The following is a 17,067-nucleotide window of genomic DNA, read 5'->3' as shown; positions in this document are numbered from 1 at the left end:
GCCGTTTTTGGTACTATTTGTCTATCGTGTTTTCTTCTTGGTACAATTACTCTATTGTGCTCGTTTCTTTCTTTCTCTTCTTTTTCTGTGCTCTCTCTCTCCCTGTCTCTGCTGTTCACCATGGAATATCTCTTTTTCTCTCTATCTAAGGAAAAGCGGTGTGTTATGTAATGTTCATTTGTGGAATCTCTGCGCACCTTATTATCAGAAGGTATCTGCTTGGTTCTACCTGAAATGTTATGGATTGAAGGCTGGAAGGCGAGAGAGTTCTAATGAATGCAGTTTGAACTAAGCTTCTGATGTGACCACAGTCATTACCATTTGTCTCTGTGTGAAAGCAAAAAGAAGATATCAGGGCTGAGTACCCCAAAAGGAAATACACCAAATGCGGGTTCAAAAGATACACAGATCTTTATTCTGCAACTGAACAGTTTCAAAGGACAAAGCAACAGATAGCTATCAGGCCCTCAGTACAAAACAGCGAAAACCAGCCCTGTTCGGTGTGCTCAGTGAGTGGGACTGTACATCAGAATAGTCGCACCATTTTATACACTCCAAAACATGATGTCCAACCCACTTGCAGGTTAATGAATCTTGGATCTAGGGGTTGTGCTGAGTTTGCTTCTAATATATGCATCCATACATTTAGGGGTTATCCTTAATACGTTTGCCAACAAGTTACAATAGCAACTGTGTGTCTTCAAATATCACATTGAGCCTTTGCACATATCTTAATACAATATAGTTAAACATGTGTTCACATAAGATGCTCAAACAGTATTGTACACAATGTATGTTCATGGATTATTACCGATGTCACAGGTAATCCTCTATACACAGGTCAACGAAAGACAAGGTCTCAGTACATGACCCTAACATTTGGCATGCAGGCAGTTTAGACATTAACTTGTACACAGAGGTCAAGACGGCCATGTTACATTCGAAACGACATTGTCCGCCATCTTAGAACACAGGGTGACCTTAGAATAAGAATCTAAAATGGCGGATGAACCTAAAATGGCAGCTTACACAGATCTAAGGTCAGGACCTTGCAACGCGGATTTCCTCACAGAACGACTTGGCCTAGGCCAATATATATATATATATATATATATATATATATATGAACAAGAGGGTATAATATGATTTTCCGTTCGACAAACCCTCCTTTTGGCCTATGCCAAGCGCTAAACTACTTCTAATCACTTTACGAATAACTCCACGTCTCAACGTCCATACACCCTGAATCACCATCGGAGATATCTATTGCCATTAGATCAGTTACTAGAATTTCTTTCAACACATATTCATTGGAGTTCTTGTCTGGGGTGTATACCTTGCGTCCTAATGTACCCATCGCCTGTGCGCAACATCCCCCTAGCATCGAACATATACCAGGAAGACATTGGGCCTCATTACGAGTCCGGTGGTAACCGCGGCGGTAAAACTGCCTGGTTACCGCCAGACTCGTTTTACCATTCCGCCTCCGTGACTACCGGAATTACCAGTGCATTACAGCCCCGGTGTCCCGGGAGTCAAGGAGGCGGAAGGGCGTTAATCCCCATTCCCATTGAGTCGATTGGGCTCAATGGAAATGGGGAAGTGGAAACACCAGCACCATCTCGTGATGGTGCTGGTGTTTCCACGTCCGCCTGCAGGTGGGAGGTGTTCAACACGCCAGGTCAGACCTGGCAGGAAGATCACCTCCCGCCTGCAGGACTCGGGATCGGGCGGTCCGACGCGTAATGAGGCCCATTGTATACAACAACAAAGGAACAACAGAATTCCCAAAATGATCAGCAAGACCGAAAGTACCTTCCAAACCTAGAGATCGCAAGAAGTCCCAGAACCAAGCGCCAAGATCCCAGTTTCCCTCAGGAACATGCACTTCTGAGCTTAGGACATGCAGATTCTGTATTGCCTTGAAGATAGTTGGGGAGGAATCTGGCACGAGAACAGAGCAAGCGGACCCCAATAATTTACATACCCCTCCACGTTCAGCCAGGATTATATCTAATGCCATCCGGTTCTGAAGTGCTACTAACCTTATTGCTTTCTGTTCTAAAGTCATATTATAGAGTATGTCAGTGGTCCGGTTGATGGTTCTCTCCAGTACTCTCGCTAGTCTCCTGATATCCTCAGAGTGAGTTCATTATTTGTCCTCAAAATGGCACGAAGGATTTTGCTACGTCTCCCAGAACTTGTGCTGGAGTGTCACCATTCTCGTCCTGCCGTGGACGAGACTTTGAAACCTCCACAGTATTGGCTATGAATACCCCAGGTAACAGGATCCCTAAATAACAAGTTCCCTGCCAATCCCTGGGTAACCATGGAAATGCTACATTACCGCAAACAAAGTAGACAGGTTCGCCTACATACAAAGGTCTGTCTTCCCCAGTCAAATTTGCAACGTTGGCGCAACCTTTAAAATCACCCATTGACTGAGTACCATTCCTTTGTATGCAGAAAGAAACTGACTCTGGGCTATGGTTAACAGTGTAGGAAGGAGGCGTGGCATCCTTATTGCCTATTGGAGCCATTTTAAAAGAGATCAAGGATTGAAAAGGATGAGACAGTCTATCAGAAGGCCTAATAGAAGCAACATTAAGCTTACTCCTATTTGCAAAGAGCGAGCATCCCAGGGGAGTCAGAACACATTTTTCAAACTGATTCAAATTAGTCCCATCAAAATTCCCTGAGATGCTATCGTTCCAGCAACCAAAGAATAGTGCTCTAAGAGAAGCATAGCATGCAGTTGTCAAAGGTAAAGGATGAATATGCCAGCCTAGCCCCTTATCACCGTGTTGCGGTAAATGTGAACAGACCCAACTGTTGGACTTATTAAAGATGGCATGTGTAGCATTCATGATAAGGAATAATGTGTTGTTGTGATATCTCTGCCTGTGCTGAGAGTCTCTAGGAGATAGAGTGTGCAGATGCACGAAAGGAGTAGAAACAATAGGTACATTATCAGTCAGCAACAAATTCTCAAGCGGATGTACTTCTTCTAAATACCAGAAGCCTAAAACAATGGCTATTATAAAACTAATAAACATTATCACAAAACGGCAGTACGTTTTCGGGGCCCACATAACTAAATGTTCATTTCCGTAACTGGTCACACAGTCTTTTCTCTTTTCCATACAAGTGGTAGCGGTGCAGGCATTGTAGTCTTCAAACGAAAAACACCAATGTTTTTAGCTGGCGACCTCCAGGCCGAGCGTCTTCGTAGTCCTTCCACAAACCCTAGCCAACAGAATCCCCTTTTTCAAACAATTGATCTGGCCAAAAACAAGCCCTTGATGATTTTCTTCTTCTCCGAGCACACAGCCGAACCGTGCCGTAAATCTATTTCCTTGAAAGCAGATCGTATCTTTTGATCCCTGGTACTGATTGATCCGTGAACAATGTGCCGTCACTTCCCACTGGAAGCGGCGAGTGAACAGAAGTAAGGTTAGAGGCACAATTGGGGATCGCCTCTGGAAGCAAAATGGTTGGAGATTGTGGGGTGGAATGGCTGTTTCCCCAGACCTCACAGGATCAGGGAGAATTGCTGACACACTTTCAATGCTAGTTACTGCTTCAGGATCATTGGGGGGTTGTACGCATAGATAATAACATGATCGGTAAGGCGTCCAGCCATTTTAGTTTGGTGCCGGCACACGTCTTAGCGCGTTTGTTTTTGATGATGCCGTTGTGTCTTTCCACTAGTCTGGCACTCTGAGCGTGTCTGGCTGAATGGAACCGTTTATCGATCTGTAATCCTGCGCATATCTGCAGAATTACAGCAGCGATAAAATGTGGACCATTTTCCGACGAGATGACTCTTGGTAGCCCGAACCTGGGGAAGTATTCTTTTAACATAGTCTTTGCAGTAGTCATGGCTGTAGCTTCTTTAACAGGAAAAGCCTCAACCCATTTGCTGAAAGCACAGATGACAACTAGCACGTACTTCTGGTTGTTACATCATTCCATTTCAATAAAATCAAAGTGTGTAACCTCAAAAGGGACAGAAGGTGGACCAAAACTTCCCCTCGGAGTTGATGTTGCCTTTTCCACATTATGCAGTAAACAGATCATGCAGACTTGAACAAAGCATTCAGATGCCTTAGAGATTTTGTCGTTTACCGATAATTTTTCCGACATTTTTGTGATTTTGCGTGCACATATGTGTGGGACCATGAGCCATAACAACCATCATCATAATGTACGCGTCTGGAAGTAGCCATTTCCCTTCAACTCTGTCCACCCAACACCCATCATCATCAAGTTTCCCCAAGCCCTCAGCCCACTTCTTAGACTCTTCTAATGTGGCATCGGCTTGGATATCCCTTACAGAATCAATACCCTCATCCATAGTACAGGCATTTGTGGCTTCCCTCGAAGTATACATGTCTGAAGAGAGATCAGTGGCAGTCTGTTTAGCTATCTGATCAGCAAAAGCGTTCCCTTTTCCTACTTCATCTACAATCTTTTGATGCGCTGCGCATTTTACAATAGCCAGCTGAGTAGGGAGTGCAAGCGCTGAGAGTAGCCGTACTATCAGGGAGCCATGCCGGATCTTTGTACCATGTGAAGTTAAGAACCCTCTTTCTGACAAAAGTCTCCCAAAGTTGTGAACCACCCCAAAGGCCTACTAACTATCAGTGTATATATTCACAGTAAGCCCTTCGGAAAGTTTGCAAGCTCGGGTCAAAGCTATAGTCTCTGCGGCCTGCGCGGAGTTATGCGTGATTCTCTTGGTTTCCACGATCGTGCTCATTGTAGTGATTGCATAAGCAGCTGAGGATGTACCATCCGGAAGTTTGAAGCAGGAGCCATCGCAAAACAGCTCCCCTTGCGGACTGTTCAAAGGAGTATCTTTTAGATCAATTGTACCCTTTGTCTCTTGTTCGGGAGTGTAAAGGCAGTCATGTGACTCTTCGTCACTGCAAGCTGTACCTTGCGGGAAAGGTAAAAGTTCAGCCGGATTAAGAACACAACACTTCTTAATTTGAATGTGTGGCGCAAACAAGAACAATTCATATCTCGTCAACCATGCAGAAGTGAGTTGTTGCGTTTGAGTTCTGTTCAGTAGAACATCTACAGAGTGAGGTACCATCAGGGTTAAAGCATGGCCTAGGACCATTCCCTCACTCTGTTTTACAGACGCAGCAGCAGCAGCGACAGCACGCAAACATCTTGGCAAAGCGCATGCTACAGGATTGAGGGCGGAGGAAAAGTAACTGCATGGCCTATTCCTCCCTCCATGTTCCTGTGTTAATACAGCCAAAGCACATCCATCACATTCATGCACAAACAACACAAAGGTCTTTTTTATAATTTGGTGTGCCCAAAACCGGTGCCGAGCACAATGCAGTCTTTAGCAAATCAAATGCACGCTGGTGCTCCAGTTCCACAGCAATGGTGAAGAAATGCCCTTCTTCATCAGAGCCAACATTGGCTTAATCGTTAATGAAAAGTTGGGGATCCACTGCCTACAGTAAGAAGCCATTCCTATCTAGGCTCTAACTTCTTTCTGTGTATTTGGGACAGACATGCTAGAAATGAGTTTTATCCGTTCAGGCTTCAATCTTCTTTCCTCCTTTGACAGGAGATAGCCTAGATAGGCGACCTCCTGGCAACAATGTTGACATTTTTTAAGTGAAGCTTTATGTCCGTGTTTAGCCAGGTGAATAAGTAACAACACAGTGCCCTCCTTAGAAGCACTTTCTGAGTCGGCAGCTAAAAGCAAGTCATCAACATATTGAAGCAGTGTACAAGTAGAGGGCAACTAAAGGGTATCGAGCTGCTCTTTCAAAGCACTACTGTAGATGCTAGGACTTTCCTTGTAACCTTGTGGTGCACGGGTAAATGTGAAGGAGCGTCCCCCCAAGGTGAACGCAAACAAATATCTACTGTCCTTGTGTATAGGAATACTAAAGAAAGCATTCTTTAGATCCACAACACTAAAGTAAGTAGCTGAAGCCGGAATCATAGTCAATATCGTCGTCACTTCAGGCACAATTGGAAATTGTGGCGCGACGATCGTATTGATGGCACGCAAATCAATTATGAAAAGAAAAGGAATTGCATTATCGCCTTTTTTGTACACGGCAAAATTGGACTATTGCACAAACTACCTGCAATTTCCTTAATCACTCCTCGATACACAAAATCGGAGACGATGCATTTCAAGGCTTGCTCACCATCGACCGAGATCATATACTGTGGAATACGTGGAAGCTTCACTCCATGTTTCAAGACAATTTTAACAGGCTCAATTTGCAAAACACCAACATCATTGTCGTCAATAGCCCACAAACACTCCTGAACATCACTAAATTCCAGCGGCAAAGGTCTGGTCAAAAATTGAGGGACAGAAAGTTGCTGTGGTGAAATCGTTAAATGCACTCCATCAGAAGAACAATGAATTACCACATTTAATTCCTTCATCAGATTCAACCCCAGCAAATTCTCTCCACAATTCGAATCAAAAGGAATGGACAGTGGTCCGTAAAGGGACCCAAAGAAATAGGTACCGGCAAAGAAACCAGACAGACAACTGGTGTGCCAGAAAACCCTACAGAAACATTGGTTTGCCCTGACAGTGGAATGTTTGGAACCCGAGAATGATCAATGGAACACTTCTGTGCCCTTGTATCTATCAAAAATAGATGTTTCCTATTTCCCACTAACATTTCAACGTAGGGACCTTTCTGATTAACAGGAATTATTGTCGGTTACAAACCCTGCTTCGGGCAATCCTAGCGAAACAGAATGTTGTCAAAAGGAAGTTCTTCAGAGAGGTAAGCGGCAGAAGGATGGTCAAAAATGTTTCTAGTATCCACACTTGGTGCCTGATTATCCTGTGAAAAAGGTTGTTGTGAATCTTGTGAAAACTGACCTCTACCAGGGCCCCCTACACCCGGGCGACCTCTGGACCGTCTACCCATAGTCCCAAATGCGTTATTTGACCTCTCTAGGAGGATCGGCATTGTGCACACCAATGACCCTCTTGCCTACAATAGGCACACTGGTTAATGTTTACAGGACCCAAGGGCACATTTCCTTGTGGAACATACTGACCTCTAATTACCCCCTCTAGGGCCTCTAACAATTTGCTGTAACAATACTTTTGTCTTCAAATCACCTTTCCTCTTTTCGACTCTTTCCTTTTCGTTATTGACACAATTCTTATAGTACTGAGCCATGTGCAGTACTTGTGATTGAGACTTCGCTTGCCAAGCGCTCTCAGAACACATGATTTGCAACTCGATGTCGGGCAGCAATCCACGCACAAATTTGTCTATAAATAATCTTTTCCCAGACTCTGTGCCCAAATATTGTCCACTGAAGTCTGAGAATACCTGTTTGAACCAATTAAAGAACTCGGTAACACCCTCAGACTTCCCTTGGACACAGGCAGTAAGCTAATCCCAAATAATTCTCTTTTCGGGAATTATAGTTTTCAATTTCGCAACGATTCTGTCAGGTAAAGTTAGTATCACCTGAGGCGGTCTTTCGCCAGCTGGCCTTTCTCCATCGAGTCTGATTTTGTTAGCCCATGTATCTCCTAACCCAGCTACATCGTCTATAGTTCTAACCTGTTTCCACAAATCTACGGGCAGGAGTACGGGAAATAACATGTCAATATCACTAAAAAGTGAATACTGAGGATTGCAAAACAGACTCTATTTCTTTATAGAACCCTGTCAGATTTTTCCTAATGTTGGGAATAGATTGCCTAATGGTGTTCACTTTCTGTCTTGAGAATGGGACGTGAACGAACTGTGACACATAGTGTGCAGGAATTTCCTGAGCAACTATACCCGCTGCAACATTAGCAGGGATCTCAACTTTTGGGAAAAATGTCGGAGGAACCTCCCTCATAGGCAACTGAGAAGTAGGCAACTCTGAACTCTTACTAAGCAACAGGGCTAAATCGAGCGCTAAAGCAGCTGAAGAAGTGTCAAATGAAAAAATCTCTCTTGTAAATACTCAATAACTCTGCGGGACAACAAATCTTTCTTTTTACACACTCATCCTGTAGGTATTCTACCATTACCTGTATCACTTTCCTCTGCATTTCTGGCGTATACTGACTATACGTATCATATACTTCAACAGGAGTTATCGATGTGTCTGAGATCCATCTAATCGCATCTTTCGTGCAGATTTGCATTTCCTCAGATATCGATCTACGACAACGGTGGAACCGTTTCTGCACATACATGATGTCCAAACTATCTCCATCTTCATCCTCATTCTGTAACCTTTCCAACTCCTTTCTATACTCAAGTACCCTCTCAACATGCTCTTGTACTCTCTCCACAGTGTCTCTAGAGAAAGCTAAGGTGTTCAGATCCCTCAACCCTTGTGGGAGATCTGTATAATTTAATCTGCCCCACATTACACACAAATGAATCCCTAATCCCTCAATAAAAACATTTTTCTCAGGAAAATTGTCCATATTAGAAAGTGTGGCAAAAACAGTAGCTTGATCATCCCTCTCCATACAATGCTTAGCCCATGCAATCAACTCACCTTTCTTCTCCGGAGGTACAGTATTGCGAGTGAGAACCCTTGATCCCGCTCTCTGATCTACTACAAGCGGCATAGAACCACTTGGAAAATGGAGAATAGGCATGTTAAATGGAGGTGTTACCACTGGTAAAACAGGTAAAGGTGGAAGAACAGGTGGGAGAGCAGCAACAAAAGGAGGACAACAACTGGAGGAGGAGGAACAGCAGGAGGAACGATAGGAGCAGCAGGAGGAGCGGGATGAGGAATAACAGCAGGAAGAGGCAAACCAGCAGGAAAAGGAACGTACGGAGGTGGCGCAGTGGCACCAGGCCTTCGTTCATTTAACAATTTATCGATGAGTTCATCGGAAACATGAAAGTCTTTAGAAGGATATACCAAGTGAGAAAGCCCTATCCATATTCCTAGCTGACTCAGAATGTTTATCTTGGTCATATAACAACACTTTTTTTTCGGCGTTCGTCTTATGACGACGTGCATGTTTTTCTCTAATTTTAAGCTGCTGTAAAGATTCTTTCTTCAAATTCTGTAATACATCAAATGCTGCAGGTCTAGCCTTTTTCTTTAATAATATAGATTTTAAATACTCAATACGAGGGATTTCAAAACTACCATTGATTGGCCACTGAAGTTCAGAAGGATGTCTAGTTTGTCTGTGCCAAATATCATTAAACACTATACTACCAATGCCATGCTTACAGTACATAGTACAAGCCGGCGACCCCTCCTGTGGCGCTGGATGGCTAAATTCCAAAGATTGTCTGTCCTCGTGGAATAATGCCCTGAAGCAGGCAGATAATTTCCCAGGCATATCAGAATACTGGTGTTACCTGGTCAGTAATTGCACTTGCAAGTGTAATGAGCCCAAACAAATTATCAGGATACTTAAGAATCAGGTCACGACTCACCTGATCAAGCCTAAGGAGGTCCGATCGGATTTCAAAGTTTTTCTAACAAATTTTACCTCGTGTTTGGTGATTTCGGCAAATCTGCCTGCCTCGATAAGTGGACCCTCGTCAAGATGCCGACTCGGACTGCATGCTCACCATCCAGGGATCGGGCCGTGCAGCGCTGCTGAGGTGTTGCGTCTCATTCAGGAAAGGGGCCCCTTTGACACCGTCCGATCCCGGTCCAATAGCCGCGTCAACCTTCAACGAGCTGGCATCAATCTTGAGGGTCCCTATTCGGGCGCCATCTGTGAAAGCAAAAAGAAGATATCGAGGCCGAGTACCCCAAAAGGAATTACACCAAACACGGGTTCAAAAGATACACAGATCTTTATTCTACAACTGAACAGTTTCAAAAGACAAAGCAACAGATAGCTATCAGGCCCTCAGTACAACACAGCGAAAACCAGCCCTGTTCGGTGTGCTCAGTGAGTGGGACTGTACATCAGAATAGTCACACCTTTCATACACTCCAAAATATGATGTCCAACCCACTTGCAGGCTAATGAATCTTGGATCTAGGGTGTGTGCCGAGTTCGCTTCTGATTTATGCATCCATACATTTAGGGGTTATCCTTAATACATTTGCCAACAAGTTACAATAGCAACAGTGTGTCTTCGAATTTCACGTTGAGCCTTTGCACATATCTTTATACAATATAGTTAAACATGCATTCACATAAGATGCTCAAACAGTATTGTACACGATATATGTTCATGGATTAGTATCGATGTCACAGGTAATCCTCTAAACACAGGTCAACGAAGGACAAGGTCTCAGTACATGACCCTAACATTTGGCATGCAGGCAGTTTAGACATTAACCTGTACACAGAGGTCAAGATGGCCATGTTACATTCGAAACAACATTGTCCACCATCTTAGAACACATGGTGACTTTAGAATAAGAATCTAAAATCGTGGATGAACCTAAAATGGGGGCTTACACAGATCTAAGGTCAGGACCTTGCAACGCGGATTTCCTCGCAGAGTGACTTGGCCTAGGCCAATATCTATATATATATATATATATATATATATATATATATATATATGTATATATATATATGTATATAAATATATATATATATATATATATATATATATACGAACAAGAGGGTATAATATGATTTTCCGTTCGACATCTGCAGATGACAATAAATCTGCATCTTACCTTGCTGGAGTTGTTCCTTGTACTTATTTCAGCTACCAATTTATTTCCATAAGGAAAAGTAAAATAGAACATAGTAGGAAAACCCATGTTTTGTCGATGAATTATGTGATAGAGGACATTATTAAATGCACCTATAGAGACTCTTATCTGGGAGATTATCCTTTACATATTGGGAAATTGAGCAGATCTAGGATGGATTATAAACCTTGCATACATAAGAAAAGCATTTGCTATAAGGAGAAACATTAGGCTAATCTAGTAAGTGCTGCCAATTACAAAAATGAGAGAATTCTAGCGCTATACAATCAATTCCACAGATACAGTCATCCTATTGGACATTACTGTTTCCATTACTAACTGCTAAGAAGAGTGCCAGACGTCAGAATTAAAAGCCCCACTTTATGCTGGAGCACTTTATTCCTTGCTGAAAGGACAGAAAGAACACACATTACCACTTTCTGGCCATGGCCCCATGAACTCACATGCTAAGTAACCCAAGAATTCAGTCTGTCGACTCTCGTTTTTAGCATGTACATGACAGTGTTCCTAAAACCTTTAAACAACGCAGGCCTCAAATACTTCAACTAAGCTGATGATACCCAACTCATTTACAAACAACCCTCCATCAAACACACCAGATCTTTGCGCATATTTTGCATTAATTGATTTCTGGCAGAAAACAAATGAACGTACACTTAACCCAAGAAAATACTTAGTTTATGATTTGCAGCCCCACACCACAGAGAACCACACTAAATCCTTGAACTGAACAAATTTGTTTTTGCCATCTGCATATGACAATGGACAAAAACCACAGACTCTTGATAGCGAGCAAGCTCACACTTGAACCACAGGCTAAAACCATCATAGAGTGTAGCTTTTTTCGACTCTGATTGATCTATTGCATCAAAGAACCACTGTAGCAATTGCTCTGGTACTCTCATGACTCAAGACTCAACATTAGACTACAATAATGGCCTCTACCAGTAGGGACTATGATGGCTTTTACATTGGGGTTCATTATGAGTATGGCTGTAGAAACAAAGTAATATCTCCATTGCATAAATACTGTTACCAAGTGGTGTGTTGCGGAATATACGCCATAACACAACATGGCGGGTGAGCACACCCACCATTGGCAGTCATAGTAATTACGTCTAATTGAATCATCACCGAAAACATAGTAAGCAAAAGTAAATCTGGCAATTATCAGCAGAATTACTGTTACCTCTGGGTTATTCAGTGCCAATTCTGCCAGAGGAATTCCCGCCAGTGAAAATAACATCATTGCAGGAAAAGGAAGTACTGTGGAGGCCATATTTAAACATGCAATCCATTCAAAATCAGCCTGTAGGAGTGCACTCAATTTCCAGAGACTGTCAACATCATGTCTTCAGGGAAGTGCAAGTCTAAGGCCCCCAATATATGCAGATGCAGAAACACAAATTCAATGACAAAGAGCTTACAGTACTGGTGGAGCAGGTGGTGCACACTCAGATTAAGTCTATTTGGCCCAACATTGTAAGACCACTCAGACGCGCAAGAATGCCGTCTGGGCAGATATCAGGGATAAGGTGGTGACTGTAGCCATATCTCATGTGATGCAGAGGACATGAAAAAGAGGTGGAACAATCTCAACTCCAGAGTCTGCAGCATCACCTCATCCCACTGCAGGGAGAAGGTTTCCACAGGTGGAGGAACTGTTGAGCCCCTACAGCTGACCACATGGGAGAAGATGGTCAGCGGAGTCCTCCAAATGGTGGGCCTGGCGGGTGTGGACTTGACTGAGGTCGGAGCCAGCAGCCAGGGAGATCGTGGTGAGTACATGAGTGAATGATGGCCCCATTGCAAAAGAACCCTGTTGGCATGTACTCATACACAATCTGCAATGCACCCAGGCCGATGTCAATCCTGACAATGCACGACTCATCCATGTGACACTGCAGGCAATAACAACATGAGTCATTGAAGCCCTGATTCCCCTTACCTTCCAACCAAACAGGATGATGAGTGCATGACGTAGGCAACTACTACCATCGAACTGCAATTAACAAGGACTGACTCACTTCTGCATTGCACATCACAACCAGCTCTTGGCCGCACACCAGTCACCCATGAACAGACACCACAGCAAGCATGGTAACAAACACAGAGCACATGTCAAGCAAATACAAACACTGGATATGTGTCTGAGACTAACAACCACTGCAACTGACCAGTAGCTGCCAGGCCCATATGGAGACAATGATGTTCAAACTCATGTTAACAGGACTCTACCACAACTAGCTTCTATGGTCCAGGTTCCCAGAGAGTATCATGATTATCGTGACGTATTTGACAAAGGCAGGGCAGAGACACTGCCGCCTCATCGTCCTTACGATTGTCCAATCAACCTGGTACAAGGTTCCAAAGTTCCAGCGGGCAATTTACTCTATGGGGGTCATTCTGTAATGCTACGATGCTGTAATTATCGGTCTTGGGTCGCGCGCGCCCCACCATGCCGAAATTAGTGGCATGGCGTAAACCGGAGCTTATCACAAGTAAGGAGCACACGTAAATAACGGCCTCCTAAATCCCGTAAAGTACCTTACCGGCATGGAGTACATACAGGCATCTCAGAGAAGCAGTAAAGAACCCTGAGCAGTGGTTCCCAGAGCCACAGGTGCACACAATCAGCACAGGTTGAGGCAATGGAGTCTGCCACAGCAGAAAAGGAACACACCCACACACCACACCCCCTCCCACACCAAGATGATACCAATAGTGCCAGCAAGGGCACAACCACAATAACTACACCTACAACACCAGCCCCCCCCCCCATTGAGGAGACACAGGGGGAGAATGGAGGGGGAGACAGGCCCAGCTTGCAGCACCAGTGCAGCCTCCGTCACCACCCCAGCAGCCCCCTTTCCCACGCAGCATGTCCGGGCCCTCAAGGAAACCCCTGAGCAGATACACACCCCCTACCAGCTTGACTGTGACACCATCACCACCATAATTTGGCAGAGAAATAACGAGATAAGCGAGCAGCATACAAATACACACTGCCATCCTGGCACAACTGAAGGTGTTGCCTGTGCCCCACACCCATGCCACAGGCACCTACTAGCACACAGTGGGGCCAATGTATGGCATGTCACAACCGTACATTACACAGACACATAAACAAGTGCTGGTTCACCTCCCCAAGCACATAAGGGCCTACAAATCCCTAACATGGACTACCCAGGAGATATACAACACTAAGGTTGGCCCCCATGCATTGGCAGGCATGCCAAATGACATGGGGGCCCCTGACAGCACCCACGTGTCGTAGGTGGACCAGCATGGCATGCAGGTGGTGGATAGCAACAGCAAGCAATACCACTCCCCCTACGTGCAGATGGAATGCAAAGCTACCAAGAACATCACACATGGGTGGGCCCGACATCAAGGAACAACTCATGACTCAATGGACCAGCTGATCACCACGCTACCGTGCTGCATGGGGCGACATGCACGATGACGTTCCTGGCTGCCTGGTGAGTCGTCTGACTGTGTCATGCCAGTGCATTGGTGCCATGAGGTGGGTGCCTGCATGAACAAACTGGGTCGAAATGATGAAGCCAGTGTACGATGTTCACCCCACCAACCACCCTGCCACAGAACCAGTGCAACGGCACATCAGTACAGATTTCCACATCGATGGAGCAAGGCACACACAAAACACAACATTTCCAACATCTGACAAGGCCAAATCCCACAACACATGCACCACTCATTGGCGGCCACCACAACCGTAAGGGCATATAGGAAGACACACTGCATATGCACAATGTGGCTGCCCCCAGCATGGCACCACACTGCAGACTCATCCCTGGGAGTGGATTGAACTGAGGGCAGCAGGGATACCACACCACGTCACCGGTTTGGCACACCCATAGGAGTGTTGGAATTCACCATAGTATGGATCAGAGCAGTATGAAGATTACGAGCCACTGACTACATCCAACACACCCAACTACGGATTCACACAGTACACAGCACTACATGGATAAAACATCAGGACTGCTGCATGCATCAATGAAGCATGTACCACGAGATGTCCGTGCCATTGTTCATGGACCATCTTGTAGACGCACCCCCCTACAGCATTTCATTGAACTGGACACATAATGTGGCCATGAATGGGCGAAATGCATCCATGGACATGTGCGTATGGCCATCAGTTACACGCTGCCATGTCAGCCAAGTTCAGTTCTCCACCGTGACAGTTCAAACACTTACCTCAATTGGCTAGACATGCAGGTGTTGGTGGCTGTCCCTTCACACCATGGTACATGACCCCTGTCAGTAACCCACAGAACAGGCCCAGGGAGCACTTAAACACTGGCCATACCCGTGCATGTGTGGAGATGAATCAGTCACCTGGCTTGCATAAGGCACATATGAGTTGGCGAAGCTGGACTGGTGGGGGACCCTTCTACTGCTATGTGGTGTCCAAGATCCCCATGTCATGTGTAAAGCTGAACAAATAGTGCATCCCTTGGATTGCATCTCTGTCCCCTGACATGGGACTACTAGCAGCACATGAAGATGGAGTGGAGGAGGAGGAGGGAGTGGCAAGATGGCATCATGGATGCGGTGTACTTTAGGGATATGTCGTGTGCCAAACAATGATTGGACATAATAACCAGAACACAAGTCAGCAGAGGGTGGCATTACATGGTCACACAGGGCACTGGGTATGTGTATACTTGTAGACCATGTACTGTCATACATCATAATACACATGCTCAATGAGGAATGTCCACAACGGTTAAACTTTGCAACACCAAAAGTGTATTGAAAATAAAGGATGAGTGTGAACGTGTAGCTGCTACGTCCCCCGAAATGCTGGACTGTGCCGAGGTTGGGGTGGGCACCGTGGCAGTCGCCGATGCTGGGAGGGATTTGGGTGGTGCGGCCTCCACTGGCCTTTCCAGAGCCAGGGTAGGTGTTCTCTTCAGTGCAGGAATGCGCCGGACCCTGCCACTGTCCATGGAGGTGGTTGGGCAGCTGGACTGTGGCTCACCGCTGTCATGATCAGTGCCTGTGGGGGTAGAAGAGAGGGCCAACATGAGTGATTGTATGATGTCCTAATTGCATACATGGCTGCATTCACATTTCTGTCAATTGGGCTTTGTGGCCTTTTGGGTGTAGCAACAGAAGTGATACATGTGCATGAGTATGACATGTATGCAGGTTTCGGAGTGACTCATCATGGCCTGGTAATGTGCAGTCTGGCTGGCACACGGCCAAACCGGCTGCACAGTGTGCATGATGTGATGTGCAAGTTAATGCACTATGGTTGATGTGCGTTATGTACTTGCACTTGGCCCTTGATTGCGTGACAGTTGGCTCTGCATTAGTTGCATGGGGGGTAGAGTTGGACGGGGGGTACGGCAACATGAGAAGGTGCCTTTGATGGCCCTTGGGGGAGTTTTAATCATGCAATGGCCATTGGCAGTGTAGACTTTGGACACTCACTTCCTTCGGCAGACGATGTTGCCCCACACTGCATGTCGCTGACGCCCTCAATGGATTCGGTACCAATCAATGCGGCACATATCTCCTCCCAAGGCTCAAGTCTGACAGGGGAACTTGGGCCCCCTCCGGTCTGCATAGCCTGACTCTGGTTTGCAGAGAGGAGGCCCCGCACCCGCACCCGCAGGTCATCCCACCGCTTGCGACAGTCCCTGGGTGTGCGGGGGGTGGTGCCTACAGCGCTCACCCTCTGGCCGATTTGAGCCCAGATGTTTTTTTTCCGGATGATGGATTCTCTCTGCATGTCAGGGCTGAACACAACGTCAGCATGCTCTGCCAGGTAGTCCACTATGGCCTGCAGTTCTTCAGGGCTGAATTTCAGCTTGCGGAGCCGGTCTGCAGTCTTCGTTGGGGCTTTTGCCATTCTTCCTTGTGGTGTAATCCTTTTCCCCACTTCAGTTTGCTCCCAAGGGTGCTGGCTGATGAGGATTGCAATGGATTGTGTTTTTAAAGATGGCCGCCGCGCTCCTTCCCGTTCCTGTGCGATGATAAAATTTCCGGTTCCGTTTTTTTGCGGTGACTGTAATTTACGGGATCCGTAAATTACGGTCACCGTTATTTACAGACGCTGCTGCTTCCGAGGCGGTGTTGTTATTTACGTGTCGCGGCATGCCTGTAGGGGGTTTTGCGGGTCGGTTAGCGGCATGCCGCTCGGAACTTTTCCGGCATGGCGGAAAGCACGTGTCCGCGAGATCGGAATGGGCTGCAAATAGCAGTCTTACGCCAGGGCGGTGTCGTACTTTCCGCCATGCCGGAATTTACTGGTACTTACCTCCTAGCTCGGAATGACCCCCTATGACTCTTAAAGAAGACAAGGTACTGAAGGAGTACATTGATAAGGCATTAGCAATGGGTTTC

The sequence above is a fragment of the Ambystoma mexicanum genome, chromosome 11 (assembly GCF_040938575.1).
Source record: "Ambystoma mexicanum isolate Mex_15411 chromosome 11, UKY_AmexF1_1, whole genome shotgun sequence".
NCBI classification, from domain to species: domain Eukaryota; kingdom Metazoa; phylum Chordata; class Amphibia; order Caudata; family Ambystomatidae; genus Ambystoma; species Ambystoma mexicanum.
Note: the sequence above shows the minus strand (reverse complement) of the source record.